General features: G+C 40.9%; 1 protein-coding gene across 6 annotated transcripts in view; it reads right to left on the bottom strand.

Annotated features, from left to right (window-relative positions):
* Positions 1-733, bottom strand: part of GNB1 (G protein subunit beta 1) — a 44,406-nt gene extending 43,673 nt beyond the window's left edge. For 5 of the 6 annotated variants that reach the window (XM_054222583.1, XM_054222585.1, XM_054222582.1 and 2 more), the window contains exon 1: positions 418-733. The gene's annotated coding sequence lies outside the window, so the exon portion shown is untranslated. Of the gene's footprint in view, positions 1-64; positions 181-417 lie in introns of those variants that run through there. The other variant, XM_054222587.1, reaches the window with a different exon arrangement.
* Between the last annotated feature and the right edge of the window lie 20,863 nt (positions 734-21,596).

Below are 21,596 nucleotides of genomic sequence, written 5' to 3'. Positions count from 1 at the left end.
GAGGTGGGGAAGCGCGGGGGAGGGGGGCTATTTCCAACCCCGCCATGCCAAGAGATGGACAAACCATGAGCCGCCCTTCTCTCCTGAAGAACGGGTGGGCGAGGAGGAGGAGGGCACCGGGGGGAGAGGAGTCCAACCCGGTGCCCAGGCGACAGGAGAACCGAGGGAGCGGCGGAAGGGGAGGCCGAAGGGAAAGGAGAAGTGCAGCGGCGAGGAGGAGGAAGAGCGGGGGAGGGGAAGCGGGGACGGGCGCAGCCGAAGAAGGAACCGGGGGATGGCGGGGGGGGGAGACGGGGCCGCCGGCGGGAAGATGGCCTCAGGGTGGGGCCGGGACGGGGGCCCGGCGAGCCGGGGAGGCGGCGAGGCTTTTGTGCGGACCCCCCACCACCACCCTCTTCTCTCCCCTCAGACGGTTACCTGCCCTTCCGGCCGCTGCTCATTAACCGGGCCGGTACCTCCGTCGCCCGCGGCTCCTGCCCGCGTCCCGCCGGCCTGGGGAGGGGAAGGGGGGCGGAGGAGGAGGCGGAGGAGGAGGAGGGGAGCCGCCCGCGCTCTGCCCGGCTGGTCCCGGGGAGGCAGCAGCAGCGGTGGCGGCCGGGGGAGCCGAGTCGGAAGGAGGGAGCCGCGGGGGAGGGGGGTGTCGCTGGGTCTCGACTCCTCCTCGCACGCCGGGTGCCCGCTCAGCTCCCCGCAGCCATCGGGAAGCGAGAGCCTGGGCGCGGTTAACCTTCCCCCCCCTCCTCCTCCTCCTCCCCTTCCCTTCCCGCCCGTGCTGCCCGGTCGGGAAACCCCGGCTCGGCTCGGCTCCCCGCCCCGCCGCCGGCACCGCCCCGCCGCCGCCAGAGGCAGGCCCCGCCGCGCCGCAGGCCTCGCTGCCTCGACGGGGGAGCCGGCGGCAGGGCCACGGCCGGGCTGTGCGCGCTCACGGGCGGGCAACGCCCTTCCAGTCAGGCCGTCTGGCGGGAAGAGGGGGCGCGCGGGGCCGCCCGCCCGCCCATGGCGGCTGGCTCGGCCCCGCTCCTCAACGCCCTTTCAGTCAGTCAGGCCGTCTGGCGGGAAGGGGGACGCGCAAGGCCGGCCAGCCGCCCGCCGCCGCCCGCCCATGGCGGCTGGCTCGGCCCCGCTCCCCGGCGCTTCCTCCCCGAGCGCGAACAAAGGCCGCGACCGGGAGTCGGGGGGAGAGGTTTGTTTCGCTTCTGCCCCGCCGCGCCCAGTCCGCAAACGCGCCTTTAAAAGACTGTCGTGAACAAAAGAAAAACCAGAAACGGCGTTATTTGAGTCGAGAATCTCCCAGAGAGAGCAGGGCTCGGAGGAGAAGCAGCAGATACCCCTTCACCCATGTTGAATGTAAGAACTCCGGGCTGTTGAGCACAAGGGTGAGGGCCAGAGATCCTAAATAACCGAGTGAGGTGAGGGCCAGAGGTCTTAAAACTCCACTCACAAGCGATAAATACCTTTGTATTACCATCTTTCCCTCAGGAACTTGATGAGTGACAATTCATTAGGCTTACAACTTGTTTTTTCTAACATCACTTATAAGGCCTGGGCAAAGTTTCCAGAGCTGCCTTCTCATGTTCTTCTCAGGGGATAAGCATCCATCTCCGCTCTGGAAACATTGCAGAAAAGAGCAAGTCAAACAAAAAATAAGGCAGAGTAAAGAAAAAAAAATCTGCAATTTTTATTTTACAGACTGGGCCTCACATAAGCCAGGCAGGACAGATGTTACCAAGATGGAATCATTCCACACCAGCGCTCACATACTAAAACATTATTATTTAAAAATTGAAAGTAAGTATACATACAGTATTGCATCACTTTTTCTCCTATCAACAGGTCTAAATCTGGGGCTTTTTCCCCTATTTGTTTATACTTGGTTAAGAGGTGAGACTACCTTACTACCCAAGTAGGTTTACAATAAAAAGTAAAAAAATCCCACAGCACTATAGCAAATTTTGAATTAAAAACCTCTCCAGGAAGAATATGTTGTAACAAATTAAAAAAAAAAGTTAAGATCAATAATTTTTCTGCAAACTCATCCCCTAGTAGTTGCTTGCTTCTCCAGAATTTAAAACAAACTGTTACTTGCTTTCTGGGAAGGTGGGCGTGGTTACCTGTAATTAGTAAGGGAAAGAATAGGTTTGCTAATTAAACTGCAGGAAAATGGGTTGGCTATTATTCAGGTTGTCTGTTATGAATAACTATTAGATCCTGGTGTGGTTAAGCCTTTGTTTTATAATAATCAAATGTTGTTTTTAAATAACACATATGCTGCGTTAAAGCTTTAATTCTTCACCCTGGGATTTACAAATAATGAAATAAGAAAATTACTGAAATTAAAATAAAGGATTCTTCAATTACAGTCTCAAATTGCTTATATTCTGTTCAGTAACCATGAGGAAAAAATTTCTCTTCCACCCCTGAAAGAAATAGGCCCGCATGTGCATCGTGGACAGGAATTACCCCGTTAAAATCTGTAGAACCACGTGTTTGCAGATTGAGGATGTTCTTTAGATTGGGGCTAGAGAGTCACCTGGCATTCCTGTGTGCAAAATACTGATTAAATGTAAGTGCTTAAAAAACACCACAAGTTTATTAGGTGTTTGCAAAGTTTTCTAGAGATTTCAAAAGCAGTTACACACGTTACTGCAATATTTTAGTCTCAGGGAGATTTGTAGCAGGCAAGTTGCATGATTTCTAAATTTTTTTTTTGTTAGATATTGCTTTTATGCATAGCAGAGATCAATAAGATCTTTTGGGGGTACACCACAATTTGTGTGGAAAGGAATGAGCACTTACTACATCAGAGGGGAAAAAAAGTATGTTACATAAAGGATTAAAGAAAAAAAGAAAAAGTCTTGTTTTGTTACAGAAAATTTGTAAGTCTTACAAGATTTTGTGGAAAATGTTCAGCTAACACTGGCTCATATAGAAGAAATCTGTGTAATGAACAAAAATAACATTCTGAGGTTCATAACAAATAGTAAATCATGTTGTGTCTCTTCGAGAGAGTAGTGGCATTGAGATTTTGTTATTGGACTAGAAGAATTGCTGTATGAATTCACTATATCATAATAAACTAATGCATGCTTTTTTCCCATTGCATGTGCCTTATCGTACATACAGCTACTACTTTTCTTCCTTTTCATTCTCTTATGTGCTTTTAGTAGTGGGACAGTTATAGTACCTAAATGTGTTGTTGGGGTTTTTTTTAATAAAATACACACTCAGATCTTATCCTTTCCCAGGAATCTCTTTTTTTTTTTTTTTTTTTTTGCCTTCTAATTTTTATTCATTCTGTTTAATGAGAGCTAAAGGGTATTTCTGTCCACAGGTCTGTGCTCTGCCACCTTTCTGAATCCATGGAATTCAGGTAAGGAAACTGAACCAGCCAAATGTGTTTATACGTGCTGAGTATAACCACATATACACATAACTAATTTTTCACCACACCTATTCTTTTGTAAAAATACAACTATTGCAGTAATTCCTGTTTCTGATCCAGTGACTTGATTACATCTTATTTTCCAGTGAAAAATTTGATTGATATATAGTTATACGACTGGTATGAAAAGGGATTATGAAGATTGAAAACAGTTGTTTACAGGGTGGAGGGTTGTTTCAGGTGGGGTGGGTGGGGTTTTTTTTCTTTTGTTCTATAAATCTCACTGGACAAATCAGTTTTGCTGCACTTTAAAGTCTTTCAGAAGAATCATACGTTACTGTGTGCAACACAGTGTTTAATTCTGATGTCTTCATATAGTCCTGTGCTGGAAGCTGCTGTATATGCATTATCTTTATTATTTAAGTTTCTTTTTCATTTTTTGATCTTCAATTTTTGTATATGTATACAGATAGATACAGAAATTGTCCTAGGTTGTAGTATTCATTGGAAGACTGTGCAAATCACCAGAAATAAGTGGACTTATTTGATGCATGAGTTTATCTGTTTCTATATATTACAAAAATATTGTTCGTAACTGCAAATTTAGCTGAAAATATCTGCCAATACCTGAAGATCTAATATACATAATTAAAATTAAATTAAAAAACCCAAGTCTTTATGTTTTTCTTTAGTCCACTTTGAAGTAGCTAGTACAGTCAAAGCAAATTAAAATACCTAAAATGGATGGGAAATGTAACTCACAATTTCACAAAATAGTGAAACTTCTCAAACCTGAGTCTTCCATGTATGCTAGGACTAGGTCAGCTGAAGCAAAAATAGAAGTCTTTCTCCTGAAGCTTGGTTTAGATCTAAAGAAAACCTCTCCTGTAAGCAGGTTGCTCCATAGTTCTCAGTTGCAAAATTTCTTGCCCCTTTTTCTCAATCAGCTGATATTAACCCCTTCATAGAGAACGTACTGAATTAAATGAATCTCTAGGCAGTTTCACTAGTTTGTGCGTTTCCTTCAGCTGTATCGCACATGATGACAAAACTAGCCCGAATCTGTCATACCTGGTATGCTACTAGAACACCTGTTTTTGCAGGCTGCTCTGCCATTCAAAACCTGCGTGTTACAGCACTACTATGGCACACTGGTGGTGAGGCTGTGAAAAATCAGTGTTTCAAGCCTCTTGTGGGACACAAAGGAATTAGTTGTCAAAATGAAAAATGGCTGTCTCACTATTACTGTGAAACTTCCAAATGGAGAACAGTTATGCCACACATAGTTTCATACTTTTACCAACTCCTGATTAACAGGACATCTGCTTAAACACAGCCAATGATTGCATACACATCAAAAGTTCCTTTCTACCTTTCAGTCTCCAGGCTCTGCTTTCACTCTTACATGAGTGTGACTGCCATCAACAGGTAAAAGTGAGGCCTATTGAGAGGCTTTAAAAATATTTGTGAAATGCAGACTTAGGAACGTTGACAACCAAAATGCCATTTTTCTTCCCTCATCTGCAGAGGTCTTGCACTGCATGAGAGAGGGAGTACTTCCAGGGAGTGGAAGTCCTGGAATGTTTCCTACATACTGGTCTTCTCACTTATGTGCCATGGTCATCAGATCTGTAAACCTTTGTCTTGCATCTACAGGATACCATACAATGGCACTCAGTAGCTCAGGTAGCCACAAGTGTCCTATTCAGACATGTCCTCCTATTCAGAGGGAATTCAATTCAATGTGAATTGTGTAGACTGGACAGGTTATGTTAAAGAACTGCTGCAGGAATCCAGACTACACTGTCTGCCAGCTGTATAGCTGTATCTTTAATAGTAAGGCAATTAGGAATACAGAGCTGGAGAGTACAGTTGAATTTTTGAGTCCAGTAGCTCATATGACAAATAACCATGCCAAATGATATCCTTTGAAACCTGTGGAAACTTCACCTTAGAATTAGTTTGCTTGGTTTTTTTCCTCTGCTAATCCACTTGTAAGGTGAGTTGCCTCTCAAAGCCTTATTGCATTGTTTAGAAACGACAAAATGTACTCATTTAATGACGCCATAATACATACAGCAGTACTTTTGGAGGCATCCGTATTGGATCTGTATCTGTGTAATAGTTAAAAAGGCAACTGCTGCTTTTCTTAGGCTGCAGGAGTAGGAAGCCTTGTTCAAAAGCAAAAAAGATAGAACAGATATGGCATATTCGTAAGAGAAGGTGTTCTTGTTCAACAAGAGCAGCAAGGATGTAACTTGGTCCCCAATGAGTTAACGAGTACAGGTTTTATTTACAAGTGAAATTGCCATTGCGCATTGTTTAGAATTATACTGTATTCATGTTTTATTGAATGTTTTGTCAGTATTTTTGCCATTTCTTAGAAAGTAATTAATTTTTGCATACAAATAGCATTGTTACTGCATTGTTATAATCAAAATTTACATATTGTTATCCGAGTAAATATACTGCATAATTCTTAGGATAACTCAAGATGCTCCTGGACTCTGAAAAAATAACTGTGAAACAGGTATAAATTATGCTTTCTAAAGAAAGTGTGAGAATCAGTACTTCTCAAAGTTACATAGCTCCTCAGATGGTATAAAAATACTACAGAATTAATAAATAATTATGTTTTGCCTACTTCTCTATTTGTGACTTCCCAGGTGAGTGTTTCTAATGGACTTACCCAAAATAATAACTCAAAGGATCACCTCATATTCCAGAATCACACCTGCACCATTTCCCATTCCAGAATATTTGGTCTGCCTTTGTGTCCTTTGATTTCCATAGTGTGCGTTCTATTAAAACTGCAGAGATTCATAGAGACATTCACGTGATTTTGATCTTGTTTGAAGTTCTCACTGCATTTGGTCCCAAAAGCAACACAGAACCCTTGTTTCTCCTGTATTTCCAACGAAATTAAATTAAGCTCATACAATATTTCAATTTCGGATATGCTTCAGTCCTAAGTCTATTCAGAGGATCAGGAGCTCTATTATTGTTATTATTTTATATTTAAAAAAACTGATTCAGAACTGTTCCAACCTTTTGTTATTTTCCAGTTCTTTAACAATGAATGAAAATCATGGCTGCTATTTTCTGAGCAAGGACCAGGTAGCAGAGTATCAAGATTGTTCATTAAATAAAATAAATAAATAAAAGCATACTGAATAGAAATACTCAGGCAGAGGGAAAAAGTAGGAGTAACTCAGTCTCCTTAGTTACATTCTGCATTCTCATAGTTTCTTTCAGTTTGCCTATTACTATGGAACAAAAGAGTTATTTTAAACGAATTCTGAGAACAAAGCATAAGAATAGCAAAACTGTTTTAGTTTGAAGAGAATATAATTGACCAGATTTTAAGGTAGGGGGAACTAGTTTTGAGAGTCTTCATGCCATTTAGGACAAAAAGGCAGGAAAATCCATATACCTGAGTTTCTTAACTAATATAGTCTTGGAAGATGATATTGAACCAAGCTTTCCTGTAGATTTCATTCTACTGTATCAATGCACATATATATTACTGTGAACGTAATAAGCATATCTATTACACAGCTGTCTTTGTATATCATTTTTGACAGAGGCAGAATAAGCTATGTGGGGACAGTATATGCTGGTCTACATACATCCTAAAGGGCATTATATGTAGCGTTGTTTCCTCATAAGTTCTGGCTGAGGTACTTCTGTTTCCAGGGGAAAAACCTTGTTCCTATTGCCTTGTGATCCATTTAAAAATCAATGCCATAAGCATCTCCGACTTCAACAATCATAAAAATTTATTGCCTAGTTCCTGAGTGCGATTGTTATGTTTAGCACACCTCGAAGCATTTTCCAAAACCAAAAAATATCACTACTATCGTCTTAGGCAAAGGAAACTGATGCATAACAATGTGAAATTATTTAGCCACTACCACCCAGCAGTTTATAGAAAGAAGTGAGATGAAGTGTTAGGGTTCCGGTTCCTTGAGCCTGGATCTAGTATTCCTTGCGCTCAGTGCCATGATTTTATACTGTGATACAATCTTATAGCGTGATACAAATATGTGATTTTGTAATCCATGTTTATACTTGTTCAACAAAATAACAGAACTTCTCTGCTGGGAGTGAGCTCGGTTCTGAATTTTTCTATAGGTTCATCTTCCAACCTTGAAGCATATATAGGTGTCTTAAGGTTGATCCAAGCCTGTTTGTACAGTTAACCAATTTCTTTGATTTATACGAATCCATTTTGAGAGAGCCAGAAGAATAGTGTTTTGGTGCCTTTTTCCTACAATCAGAATTGTATCAGAGCTCTTTTCTATGTGCTGGAGATTGTACAAGGTCTTGTTCTGTTTTTCCTTCATATTCAAGTGTGTGGTTATTTTGCTGCACCTTTAAACTTGGCAAGCCATAGCTCAGCTTTTAAAAGTCCTTTTTTGCTCCTGGCAAAGGGGCTGCCCTACCTGGGCCAATGGATATTTTTCCAACCTGATGAAATCCCTTAGTGGCATGGAACAGACATAGCTGGCTTTGCAGTGGCTTGAATGACAGCAAACATTGCTAGGAACAGGGGAGAATATAAAATAGGGCATGAACATCTTTTTCAAAATCTCATATCCTGTACTGAGGGATATGGTCTGAGGGACTGAGGTCGTTCAGAGCTGAGGTGGAACTGGAGGAGTAAGTGTACAGATATTTAAAGGCAAGTAAATGGAAGTATGTTTTCCTGTATGGAGACCTATCCTGCAGCTATAATAACAATAAAGGGCATTGTTATAATAATCTTGGAGATCAGATTCTACACTGTGCGTGTGTACACATACATATAGACAGACACCTGTGCACACAACTAACTGCATACCTGTAGGTCTTCCTTTAAGTCAGTAATCTTCTAAGTAACATTTCAGTTGCATGAATGCCCATTAAGCAGTTTGAATAAAAACTTAACGCCTAATATTTCCCCATTTAAAGGGACTTTCCTCAAGGGGATTATTGTCTTATTGAGCAACTAACAGAAGAAAACAACTGATACCTTGGAGATGCTAAGGACTTAGAATCAATCATCATCTATAACGCGCAAAACTGTCAACTGAATTCAGCCCAACCACTCTGTTCTTGCAGTGGAAGAGAACTCAGCAAAGAACAAAAAAACGCATGGTGATCTTATTATTTCAGAAGCAACTCCAGAAAAATAAGTGTGAATCTGGTATAAGGGGTATAGGGGTTATTTGTAGATGGTATGACAATATAGCCTGTTGTTTAAGTGGCCCTAAGAGCTTTAGGGACTGAAGATAGAAAGTGGTTAAATGACACGGTTGGGCATGAAGTTGTGAGAGAAGCAATAAGGATCACCAGGCATCAGGTCCCACGGTGCGTACATCGGTATGCATACTCCCTGCTGTGCTGGTCTTGGTCAGGAGAGCACTGCATGGAAATCTAGAAGAGAAAATTGGTTCTAATGATACATTAAACCACAACCTGGGCAGGCTACATGATACAGTGATTCCGAGAAAGACCTGCATATTGCATTTCCTTACTCACCGGAGCAGAAGGAATTAGTATAAGAAATTCATGAAGATCGTGGGAGGAGCAGAAGGGAGGAAATTTCTTTACAGAATTGAGTTGCAAAAACCCAAGATAACAGAATCAAAGTGCGAGCATTCAGGACCCCTATCTACCTTGCTGTTCAGTTGCTGCTAAGAGTGAAAGAACTTGCAGCAAAGGTCTACACTTCTTACATCTCTAAAAATTCATGTCCTTTGAACAAGAAGGTGGGGTGAGTCTTATAATTTACAAAAAGAGAACTTTTTTGTGACCTCTGGGATTCTGTTACAGTAAACATCCCAACTCTCAAACCACTTGGCAGCAAAGATCCCGATTCTGCAAAACCTTTTCTTGTGAGCACCTGCTAGAAAAAAAATGTGCTTGTAACATTCATGTTTCCAAGCAACAAAACAAAACATACATAAAGTGAAACATCTCTCAAGCCACTGCCCAAGGGAACTGACAGAGACAGTTGCCTAGTTAATAGAGGATGATTTTCAGAGGCTGAGCAGTACTCTTTCAAGAGTTCAGAAGAGATTTTAAGTTACATGGACACATGATATGCAGGAGTTTCACCCCAGTCTTAACAGCCAGAATTTCACTGTGCATGCTGGAATGCTTAAGCTGGTTATAAAAAAAAAATCCAAGAGCAAATACTGTCACAAACGGAGAGGTGAGCATACACTCCAGCCTTACTTCCCATGAGCTGCGCAATTTCAATTACTCAGCACTGGATAAAAAGTAATATGCACAGTTTCTCATAAATTCAAAAATTTATAAAGCAGTAACATAAGTTTCTGATTTCATTCCACCTTTTACCCAATATCCACAAACTGGCTTGATACAAAATTCGGTGTTGAAATCCATAAAATGTACTTTTGTTTTTTAGGACTGGCTTGTATTTGTTAGGGAAATAGCTGCCATTGATAACACTGGAAATAAGATGTGGGCTGTATTGTTTTTATATATGCTATAGGCCTCTCCATACTCTGCATTTCAAATACCGTATCTTGGCATCTCCTTGGTGCTAACTATTGTTTATGAATGTTGTCATTTACTTTAAAGGAGACCTAACTTCAGTTTTCTTCTTATCTGTGCTTTCACTAGCTTTATAACTCTTCGACTTCCTCCAAGGGTGTCAATACATGGTTTGCTATCTTAGTCGGTTATCTTGTTTAAAGAAAAATCCATTTACAGTTTATCCTGCCTGCAGAACAATCTTGTTGATAGTTCCCCCACATAGCAGAAAAGAAATGGGTTATGGCTGCTTCAAGAAGATGGGTTTAAAATTCCAGAGTGAGACTCTATAATATTTTGAGTTTTATTCTTGGCTTAGCTGTGGAGGCTGATTTTGAATGAATTATTTAGCTCCTCTACTTTATATGTGACAATGGAGAATGGGCATAGAAATACACAATGGTATTGCAAAACTTAATCCAGTAACGCTTTCAAAGTACTTCGAGATTCTTGGATTGGAAGAGATGAAGAAATGGTAACTATTGTTGCTGCTGTTACTGAATTCTGTTTCTCAGCTCTGGAAATAGGATTCAAAATTAATTGGCAGGGACATGGGATGAGAAAAGTTACAGTCCTTCTTCTGTATTTTGCGAGACTTTCATGTGGAAATATCTGTGTGTGTCTGAGCCAGTAAGAAGTTTCTCTCTTGGGAAGAATTAACGTTTCAGTAAATAAACAGCAAGCGAAACTGAGTTTTTATACAAAGACAATTACACGTAATGGAAAAAAAATAAGCCCCTCCACATGTATATTTTTGCTTAGTCAAGCCAAAATATTTATTGAAGAAATAATTTTGATGGGAAATATTTTGATAAATCTTAAAACACAAACAGATTTAGACTAAGAAGTTCTAAAGGGTCAAGGAACACATTCAAAAAATAGATAGTCTAAGTAACATAAACCGCCCACTTTCCCCAATGGTAACAGCACCATTGAAACAATGGTTCCATGAACACAAAGCTAGGAGGACCACCGTGTTCTCCAAAAACCTTTAACTTTTAATGAACTAAACAAACTAGTTTCAGAACTGATAATAAATTCTATTCGTAGGTGATTATTGTGTGTTGAGTTTTGATGCTTGATTAAAGACATTTTTACTTGAGAACTGTAACAGCTGGAAACCAGGTTTTATATTATACTGTGAGCAACACGCTGACCAATTTCTTACCTACAAAAGCTCAGCAACAGAGCTATAATATTGCCTATATGTGTTTAAGCTGAGTTATGCTGTTATATTACTGATGTGTACTATGCTAATCCAATAAAACATAAAGACCATTGTATCTTTTGTGACTTCTACCACACTGGTACCAGTAGGGATTTGCATTGGTAACATAAACAGCAACAGAACAATCTAGAGAATTGTTGATGAGTCCTATTTTGAGGTTATGGATCCTAGCCTGCAGTTAAAATTCCACACTAACTTCAGTGGTTCCTGAAAGCTTTAGAACATCCTAGAAAAGAGTTAGCATTATGAAAGACTGACATACCAAAACGTTCCTCAGCACGTAATTAAAAAATAACAAAAAAATGGTGCTAATTTCAAATAAGTGCAGTATTTTGAACAGCTTAGATTACTGGATAGTACTTTAAAGAATAGTCTGGTTTCCTTGGAATTTAATATTTTTAAAAAGGAATCAAATTATTTCATTTCTCCGTGTTCCTACCTTTTATTTAATTTTTCAATTCTATGGATTATGGGCTACCGTCATAATGCACCTACAGATAATTTAGCTTGCAAGGGATTGAAAAAGACCACTTTAGCGAAAAAACAAACCTTGAAAAACAATTCCTATCAATAACACCATATAGTATTAGAAATATAAGAAGTGAATGTACTTCTCACTATTTAAAATGCAAGTTTCTGGTTTGAGTTTCATTTATTCTTATGATCAGATTAGTCAATTTCAATGTTTGCATCTCCCCATAGCTCTGTCTTGGGGTTTAAATCCTCATAACAAATATAATACAAATAAAGATGAATGACATTTTCAGTACTTTTAATAAAACCTCTTTCCACTGCCAAAAATAACGTTGGACTCAAAGCACTATGTGGTTTACTAATATGCACTAGTCAGCAGATATGCATCTAGATACAGCATCACCCTTTGGCATTTGTTATTGACTGTATTACTATTTATTAATCTCTGTTACTTTGAGCATCTGAATGGGACTGAAACTCAATGATTCTTTTTTGTATTTTTTTTTCTTGTATGAATAAGCAGGTGACATGGTATGGATTTTAAACACTCACTGCTTCCCAAAGCAAGCAGTTGCGTTTGCCATTGAGGCGACTTTCCTTTTTATGCTTTCAGATTTTGACTTTCTGCCAGCCGCCTTGTGGTAGGCCGTATGTTAGTAACACGTGTCTCATAAGAAAGCTGTCAAATATGATTGAAGGGCAGTGTTCTGCTCTGTCTGGATGGGCTGCATTAGTTTATTGTCAATAACACTCTTGCTCAGCCTGTGCTATGGCTAAAGCCAGATCCGTGTAGTTACTTCTGCCAGCAACGTATGGCCATCAGAGAACTGAGGGGAGATCTTGGGAACAGAAACATTCAATCTTGAGGAGGGGCTAAAAGAGCTATAGCTCTCTACTTTGCCTCTTCCTAGTATTACTGCTGAGAATAGTCTTCATTCCGGATGATGTGATGAGTGATTAGCTGTTCAGGCCTCTCTCGCCCTGTTCATACTGCAGCTGTACAGATGTCTATTCTAGCTGTGCTGGTGAAAGGTACTGAAGCAGGTGCTGCTGCTGTTCTTCTCCCCAGTATAGCACGTTCTGTTCTGGGGATAGGGTGGTGATGGAATAAACTGCTTGGTAGAGCTTAGTCATACACACTCTGCGGATACAGCATGCTGGTTTTGCTATACCAAGGGAGCATTCTTGTCAGGAATATATCCACCATAAACCGAAGAACTAGTAACGTAGCCACATATCCCAGAGGCAGCTCAACAGGCAAACTCCAGCACTGAAAGCATCGTAGGCTACAGCAGCACATTGCCGTGCTTCAATTTAGCCCTGGTGCACAGTGCTTCACTACCATGGCTATATTGCCTCTGTCATCTTAGCGAGGATCTTTGCGTGTATACAGGTATACCACAAAATAGTGCCAGTCTCTACAGACCCAGCTCAGAGGTCTTTAACACTGTGTCACACTTTAAACATTTGCATACTTAACATGCACTTCCAGAGCTTAGTTATAATGTAGTTTGCAGTTTTTTCTGCCTATTTCAGTTTGAGGGTCAAACTGGTCGACTGGACTGGACTGGCCCTCAGCCTGGAGTCTAACAAGCTGTTTATAAAGGACACCACATCCTAGATAAAGATATAGGAATTTAAATTAGCCTATTAAAATCAGTGATAGCTTAGGCGTTGACTTGATCCAGGCCTGGTTTTCGATAGTTTTTCTTACTCTGCAACTGTGGCAAATTTACATTATGGCTAAGTTCCCCACTGTCATTGGTAAGAGTTTTGCCCAATTTACTGTGGAAATGGGATTGAACGTCGATAAGTCACCTTTATGACCCATTTTGATCATATTTGCTATAGGGACTAGATGCAGCTTTGTGTGCAGTTACAAAATACAACTCAGCAGTTCAGGATATTTTGGGGTTTAAGTCTTGTCATTAAGAACCACTGTCTTCTGTGCTGCCAGTCTTGAACACTTCAGCTGAAGGTATTGGGTATTAATGCAAACTGCTCTACAGTCATAAGAGTTTTCACTCAGCACAGGCGAGGCGTAAATATGTTCCCTGCTATTCTGCATATAAGGAGGTGGAGGAAGGAAATCTGGAGAGGAAGCTGAACTTCCTGTGCCAGAGATTTTACACTGGAGCCTTCCCTGAATTCAAGACAATGTAGCAACAGCTTAAAATATGAATCACTAGAACTGCAGACATGCAGGATTTGAAGAAATACCCTTCTGCTTCCACACCTAGGGATTCACACGTTTCTGTAAATTCATAAAAAACAATTTGACTAATTTGTAGACCTAGCAGTTGCTTCTTCCATCCCCAACCCCATCTCCAGACTCATAAGAAACTCCCTGTTTTTTTAGTTTAATTTCTTTGAGTGTTATTTCAGACTTGTGAAGTAGCCAGTTTGGGCATCTGGGTTAATCATGGGCACACGGGTAAGTGACTGCACAAACTGAGATGCAAAAGAAGCAGGCACCAAATGGGCATCTTAAAGGACTAGGTCTAAGCAGACAGACAGGGGAGCTGCCAAGTAAGAAGGGCTGTATCTAATAGAACTATCAACTGATTACACACATGTACACACTTACACTTTTATGTTTTACATTTATAAATGAAGAAGTGACCAAACTAATCCCACAGATGGTCAAATTATCCTTACCCTGTGGGGTTTTTTTTCCTGTTATTTAATTATGTTAACATGCGTTACCTAGCATCTTGCACATCAATTAAAGCATTAAAGCGTAGAGATTTTGGGGTATGTTTTCTACCTACAATAGTGGGATATGTGAGGAAACAGAGAGGTAGGAATCGATCAGAAACATTGATTTTTCTTTATTATTATTATAGCATAGCACCAAGCAGTGGGTTTACAGTATCACTAGTTACAATTCACATAGGAGAAGGGGAAATATTTTTGTCAATAACTGATCATTTTGATTGAAACCTGTGGGAGCAAGGGCATACACTGATGAAAGATGGCTTTCTTGTTGGTGACAATGAGATAAACTAGAAAGGAAATCTCTCTTCCTTATGTGCTTTTTTTAATCTGGGCAGTTTCCTGTACTTCTAAAGCGTGATCTCCCAAAGGGGGGGTATTTATATAGCATCTTCCACCCAAAAGCACCATGCAAAGCAGTAGGAAGATTGCATTTATTTTTCCTGCTTTCAAGCAGCATATCCATTTCTGATTTAACAGTTCACATAGATGCATCTCTTCTCTCTTCTGCTCTTTGTCTGATTTCATCTTGCCAATTTTCTTACCTTAGGGACACAAATCAGCAGCATACCGAGCTGACCGCTGCAGTCACAAGCTTGTGTTGAACTCTCGCTGTATGAGATGATGCAATGTCAGGCTAAATAGTGCAATAAAAAACATTGCATAGGTAGCACCGGCACAGCGTACAGCCTGCCAGCACAGTGTGAGGAGGCAAACAGAGTGATTAGGTATCTGGCTCACAGGATATTTCCCATGGTCTGCTTTATGCAACTGTTTATTCTAGGCCCACATTCAGTAGAAGTATACTAAAGATCAGACTTAAATTCAGGTGAAATTACTGAATGATTTAGAAAAAGTTGGACAAAAGATGAGTTAAATACTTTGATGATTAAGGGACTGAAGCATCTGACATATGAGGAGAGGACAAGGTAGCTGGCATTCTTTGGTTCATGAGGGATCTTATCAGTGTGTATAAATACCTGATGGGAAGGCGTAAAGAAGATGGAGACAGACTTTTCTCAATGAACACCATCTGACAGGGTGAGAAGCAGTGGGAACAACCTGAAATACAGGAAATCCCTCTCAAACATTAAAAAAACCCTACTTTTACTCTAAGGCTGGCCAGACACTGGAACAGGTTTCCTACAGAGGCAGAGGCATCTCCATCCTCGGAGAATTCAAAGCCGAAGTGGACAGGGCCCTGAGCAAGCTGCTCTATTTGATCCTGCTGTGAGCAGGAGGGTTGGACTAGATGGTGTCCAAAGGTCCCTTCCAACCTCTGTCATTTTATAATTATTTACCAATGGAAAATAGAGGTAAAAAACATTGAAAGTGGTACATATATAGATGCCCAGGATATCTGTGGTACAGCTAGTATCTGTCACGCTCTAGGACATATCTTGATTGAAAAATAACCCTTCCCATTATCATAGGGTTTTTCTTTAATATTGTGGTGAAAATAACAGAGCATATGCCTTTTGTTTGGGTTTGGTTTTTGTTTTTTTTTTTTTTTTTTCTTACTTCCTATGTGGCCCAAGTCAGTTGAATTTCAGTATTTTACAGCAGGTGTGGGGAACATTTTATCAATTGTACCCTCTATATGCGCAATTTTGAAGTAAGGAATAAAAGCGTATGACATTTTTTCCTCCAAATAATCTTCCCACAAAATTTAATTGACTTTGTGTTGCCTTCCAGCACCATGTCTGAAAAAACTGCCATCACATAGGCCACGTAGGCTCACTTGTGCCATCTTATGGAAGAACAGAGTTTAGCCGGAATAACAGCAGCAGAGGGACAAGTTCTACAAATACACGTGGTGCATTTAGCTAGCCAGCCGGAACGCCATAAAAATAATCACAATTATATTCCCTTTAAAAAGAGCTGAAGTGACCTCATGTGCAGTGCAGAACAGCTTCCTTCTACCTTCCTCACAGAACACTGGCATCTCTCTAACAACTGCCTTTTGACAGGAGATGCAGCCACTTGACAAGTGGTAAAAAGGAGAGTATTTCTTGCCCTATGGAGCTGAGCAAAGCTTCTTGTCTAGTCTGATCTGATAAGTGTGGGGAGGGTGGAAAGCAGGCTCCAGAGACTTCTGAACTAGACCAAAAGATTACAGAACAAAGGCTGAGTTTCAGCAAGAGAGAAATCAAAGTTATAAAAATTACACACTTGTACAGACTGACAGAGAATTAACATGATTTTTTATGTTTGCATCTGAGGTGGTATCTCTCAGGACATTTGATGCCCAACAGGTCAGCAATCTTGCAGATAAGCCACTGCCATAAGGGTCCTACCAGCATCTCATCAGGCATCTTGCACTGATCCTGGGCCTGTCTTTTAAATTTCTCTCCCCTTTGCTTCTTCCTCTAGTTAGGAATGTTGTCATGACTGGATTAGGCACCTGAAGCCCAGAGGCTATTTCTAAATATCACACTGTTTGTTTTGCCCGTGTTTCTTCTCTGAATTCCCCCCTTAAGAGGGGGAGGGAGCAGGGAGGTTTTTTCCCTGAGCTTCATGTCCCACACAAAGTTCATCATGCTCTGACTGTCTATCTGTATTTCATTATGACAGAGCAGCCCACGCTCAATGTATTCATCCTCAAAATTCTTTGCAAAAATTCTGAGCTGTTTTACAGACCAGGAAGGGCAGCCAGCAGAGAGTAAGTGAGTTTACCAGTGTCATATGGGAAGTCTGTGGCAGAACATGTAGCTGAGCTGTTTCCCGGGTCAGTACCGCGACCTCGGGACTATAATTCCTTACTTGTGGAAAGGAAGTGGCTTATGCCATAAACTATTAGCATGGAAAGAGAAAAAACAGTGCACGCAGAGATCAACGTCAGGCTCTTAGTTTTCGTTTCCTTTTTGAGTTACTTGGGATAGCACGGTAAAAACACGAGTAAAAATTAAGCACTTCAATGCAGATTCAGGCATATCTAGATTTGCAATAGAAATTGATTTTTCTCCTTTCTCCAAGTGCCTAAATTGAGCTTTGATATTCTAAAAAGATGTGAAATATCTTTGAAAGCGTGCTTTCTTTTCTACAGCCCCCTTTTTTCCCCAGTAAGGTAAAAAGAGCTCTGGCATTTTATATTCTAAATTTTGACTGGCCGGAACAAATTCTTTTCCCAGTGATGTGGTTTTGCACCTAAGCTTTTTTTGTGCATTGGATTTAACCTTAGGATGTACTGTTTCATAAAACATTTATTGTCTTCTCCATTTTTATAGAGCACAATTCCCCTATGATACTTTGTTTTCATAGTCTGCTCCAAATATGATTCAAAGGCTTCTCTCGCCATTTCAATTTTAGTTGTGGGTAAAGGAAAGAACCTCTGCTATTTGTAGCAAAATTAGTAAATGTCTCCCTAAGCAAAAATAGTTCCAACAGATAAAGATTATTAGAATCAGAGCCAGGAGACAGCTAAGAGTAAGAATCCGGAAGGGATTTTGTGAGAGTTATTTTATTCCATAAGTGAGCAGGTTTCACACATGTGTCTAATTGTCCCATTCATCAGTACTGGCAACAGCAGTGATTCTTTTCCCTCAAAAACTGCATCTGATAAAGTTGAAATGCAGTTAGAAAACAAACAAACCAAACCCTCTAAGCTATTTTGGGGCAGCAAGGCAGACAAAGGCAACCGCAAAGCAGAAAAATAGATGTTTTTTCTCTGACTCTTACTGTATCCAGACCCCATTGGTGCTTCACTCTGGATGCTGCAGGTTTACCACTTAATACTCTCCAAAGATTATAATGCATCGATTATAAAAGCCATTATAGATGTACCGCTTTACTTATATTGTTAACGAGTTTGGCTATAAAGGGATTTGCAACCTGAATTTCACAACAGAGCCAAGGTATAATTTGCTCTGGGCTATAAAGCCTATGAATTATTGAGGCAATTTACTTCCAAGTCTGCATTTTCTTTCTGAGCACAAGTGCTCATGATGAGTGCATGTGTGTGAGAGAGGAGAGAGACAGGGCTGCAAGCTGTGACAGTGATGTAGGCACTGGCTCCTCTGGCAGTACATGTCCCCATCATGGGCTCTTTCACACAGCCAGCAAATAACAACAGAAAATAACTAGTAAAACAATAATTTTGAACAAGTGAAAGAAGAAAAATTGCACACAGAGCAGTGCCAAATGAGCACCAAATTCAAATCACAATTGAAAATGCATTTTGGGTAATTACAGAGAGGGGCTTTTCCGTTAGAGACGTCACAAAGCTTGTGTGGATATAATCAGACTTGAGCGGATGTAGTGATGGTGAAAAACACTGGGCTGACAAATGAGAATTCTGAGATCCTCCATCCAGCTGAGCATAACCTGCTGTGGGACCAAGCCTCCCACTTGATGTTCTTTTTAAACCTGGTTTCTTATAGAAGTGAGGTTTTGTGATCACACTGTCAGATCTGTGTCCTTTCTCCCCTCCTTCCACTTGCCACACTCAGCCAATAATTTCTGAATCCACTGACTGATTTCAAGCAAGGTGATACAGAACTGGAGGTTTCAAAGACACGAAGCTTCTAAATGTTTCATGAAAACGGGCACTGTTCTCTACCCCCATTGAAGGAAAGACTCCAGCATGAGCTCACCCTCACTAGGCACTGGAGAATGCACACAAGAAAGATCTTATGCATGTCCTAATCATAAGGAAAGCTTCTACTGAAGGTTACGTATTCTTAAATGTTAGTGAAGTCTGTCATAAGATTTAGAAATCTAGAAAACCAGGCTCCATGACTTCCGCTGTTCAAGGAATTCAGAGGGGTGTGTGAGATCACTTCATTTCTCTGATATACAGACTGATACACACCCGCCTCTGGATGCCATCTGATGGCTCTTAAAGAGCCTACAGTTTCTGAGATTTCTGACCAGAAGTTGAGACTTGTCACGCCTGTTTGGAAATGCAAAAAGGAAAGTACATGTGGCTAAGAGGAATAAAACTGAACATAAACTGGGCTCTTTTTCTGTGGCAGCATTTCATTTTGTTTCCTCTGACTTCAATAGTGCAGAATCCAAATCTAAAGGCAAACTAATCATTTACATTCCAAATACTTTCACTGACGAAACCAGGGACCCAGTCATCATATCTGGTAAAAACAAGTAAAGTTTAAGAATAGTCCTATCCCTCCTTTCCCCTTTACACACTCAGTAGAATAAGCACAGAGGAACACCATGTCTATCTAGGCTGGGAGCTTTTGAAAGTGTCCCATTTGCTGTGTGAGCCTCACTCACAGCATCAGCAACAAAACAAAATTTTCTAGGATTATAAAGTCAGATCCCACACCGAGAGGTAAACAGAGCTTTTCGGAACACAAAGCGAAAGTCAAAAGAGAAAATTTTAGGGAAAACAGTAGTAGAAATGAAGATAGAATATTAATCTCCATTCCACATTTTTGGATTTGGTTAGTGAGTTTTAAAATATCAGTTAAGAAAAGGAAGTTAATTTTAACTTACCACGCAGCAGGGTTAGGAGCTCATAGTGTCCTCTTCCAGTCATATTGCAAAAATGCACATCAAGTAGAAGCTGGTAACTGAGCCTTTTTTTATAGGCATTAATAACAAGAAAGTCTGTCTTTCCCTGACTTGCCCAATTAAACAGAAAAGACCCAGGTGATCAATGAACGCCCGTTTCCATTCTCTTCCCGGCTGTTTTGGGGGTTACGTAAGGCATATAGGAGCAACATTTTCAAGCTGTTGCTTGTGTAGACTGGGATTCAAGAGACCACCCTTTTAATTCTTTTTTCTGACATTAGTTTGTTAAGGGCTCATTTTCTCTCACTGTGTTCCTACACACAACGGTGATTCCAATTGATGAACTGGACTTTTGACCCAAATATAAACTGTTCTCAGGATGGAAGAGAGCTCTTTGGTTGCTCCAGGAGTTTAAACAGAATTTGTAAATTTCTGTCTGGAGAGATATGAATTCTGCAATGCTGTTGAGCTGAAGAAGCCTGTTAAGTGGAGGCGTAAATAATGAACAGTTGTGGGGGTAATCTGCCTCCTTGAAGACAGAGGGCCAGGGACAGCTTTGATTATCAGCTTTCTGTGAGGAGTCAGGTGATTTTGATAAAGGGCTGAGACATCACTATTGAAAACATTGTGAGGAGCAAACTGAGCTGCTTTTGATGTGCAAAGAAAATTCTGTGTGCCTGCAGACTGATTAGGTCAGTAGTTTATGTTAACAAAGAGTTTATGTTTGAATTAATGAACCATATTATAAGGCAAGAGTCAGGGCAAAACACAAGACTCTTCCTTAGGTGTTAGAAAGAAAACACCAGATGATGCCCTTCTTCCTAGGAAGTCAGGGAAAAAACTAAGTGCTTTATTCACTATGCTGTGTCAAATGACACTTGCTTCCTACATACACACACGGAAACTCAGTTCCAGCAGCATTAGCCCCTCTCTGCCTACTCTGTACTTTCATAAAGAAGAGTCAAGTCCAGTTGTTTTCTTTTAGTCTGGATAATAACTTGTGGGAATATGCAATTAGGGACAGATTACTGCAGGGCAATTCTAACTAGGCTAGACTGGCACCTGAGGTGCCCCAGAGTGAGACAGGGTTTTCTATTAATCAAGGTGGTAACGGAGTCAGATTGGATTTGTGAGCACGCCACGGGCATTTAGGGGCTTGACTGGGGTCTTGCAGTTAGAACTATCATCCCCCATAGCCAAATGGAAGCAGATCTCCTTGCAGTTTGGTGGATACCCTGTCAGGTGCTGCTGACAGCCCACGAGACAGAAGCGTTGTGCAAGCCAAAGCACGGAGGGAAGTCAAACCGTTGCGATTATTCCCCTGTCCTCCTCAAGCAAACTCAGTCCTTGCGCTGCAGAGCAACCTCTGAAGGACTGAGCAAAACCGAGCCTCGGAAGTGCTCTCGCTTCTTTGCAGCGCCAAGAGCTTGTCTCTCGCAAGGCTGTTCCCAGGGGTGATACAACGCAATGCACTGAAAAGTGAAGTGAAGCGCTGCCCTCTTGTGTCCGTCACTGGTTTTTCGTTTGCCTGTTTTTATATTCCTGTTTCTATTCGTGAGTGAGCACTCAGCCATTTCCCTCCAATAGATAATTCTTTGAAAAGGCATCGGATTTGTTTCAGAGTACTACCCTGATGGAAAAGTTCAATATATAAAAATACGTCTGCTGTATCTGTGGCCTGGGGACACCCAGGCCTGGGCATATATTGCTCTTCCAGCTAAAGACATCCAGATAGCCTAGTGTCCATCTTGACACAGAAAAAGAAGGCAGAGGAGAGAATAA

The sequence above is a fragment of the Rissa tridactyla genome, chromosome 16, assembly GCF_028500815.1.
Source record: "Rissa tridactyla isolate bRisTri1 chromosome 16, bRisTri1.patW.cur.20221130, whole genome shotgun sequence".
Taxonomy (NCBI): domain Eukaryota; kingdom Metazoa; phylum Chordata; class Aves; order Charadriiformes; family Laridae; genus Rissa; species Rissa tridactyla.
Note: the sequence above shows the minus strand (reverse complement) of the source record. Positions and strands in the feature narration are given on the sequence as shown.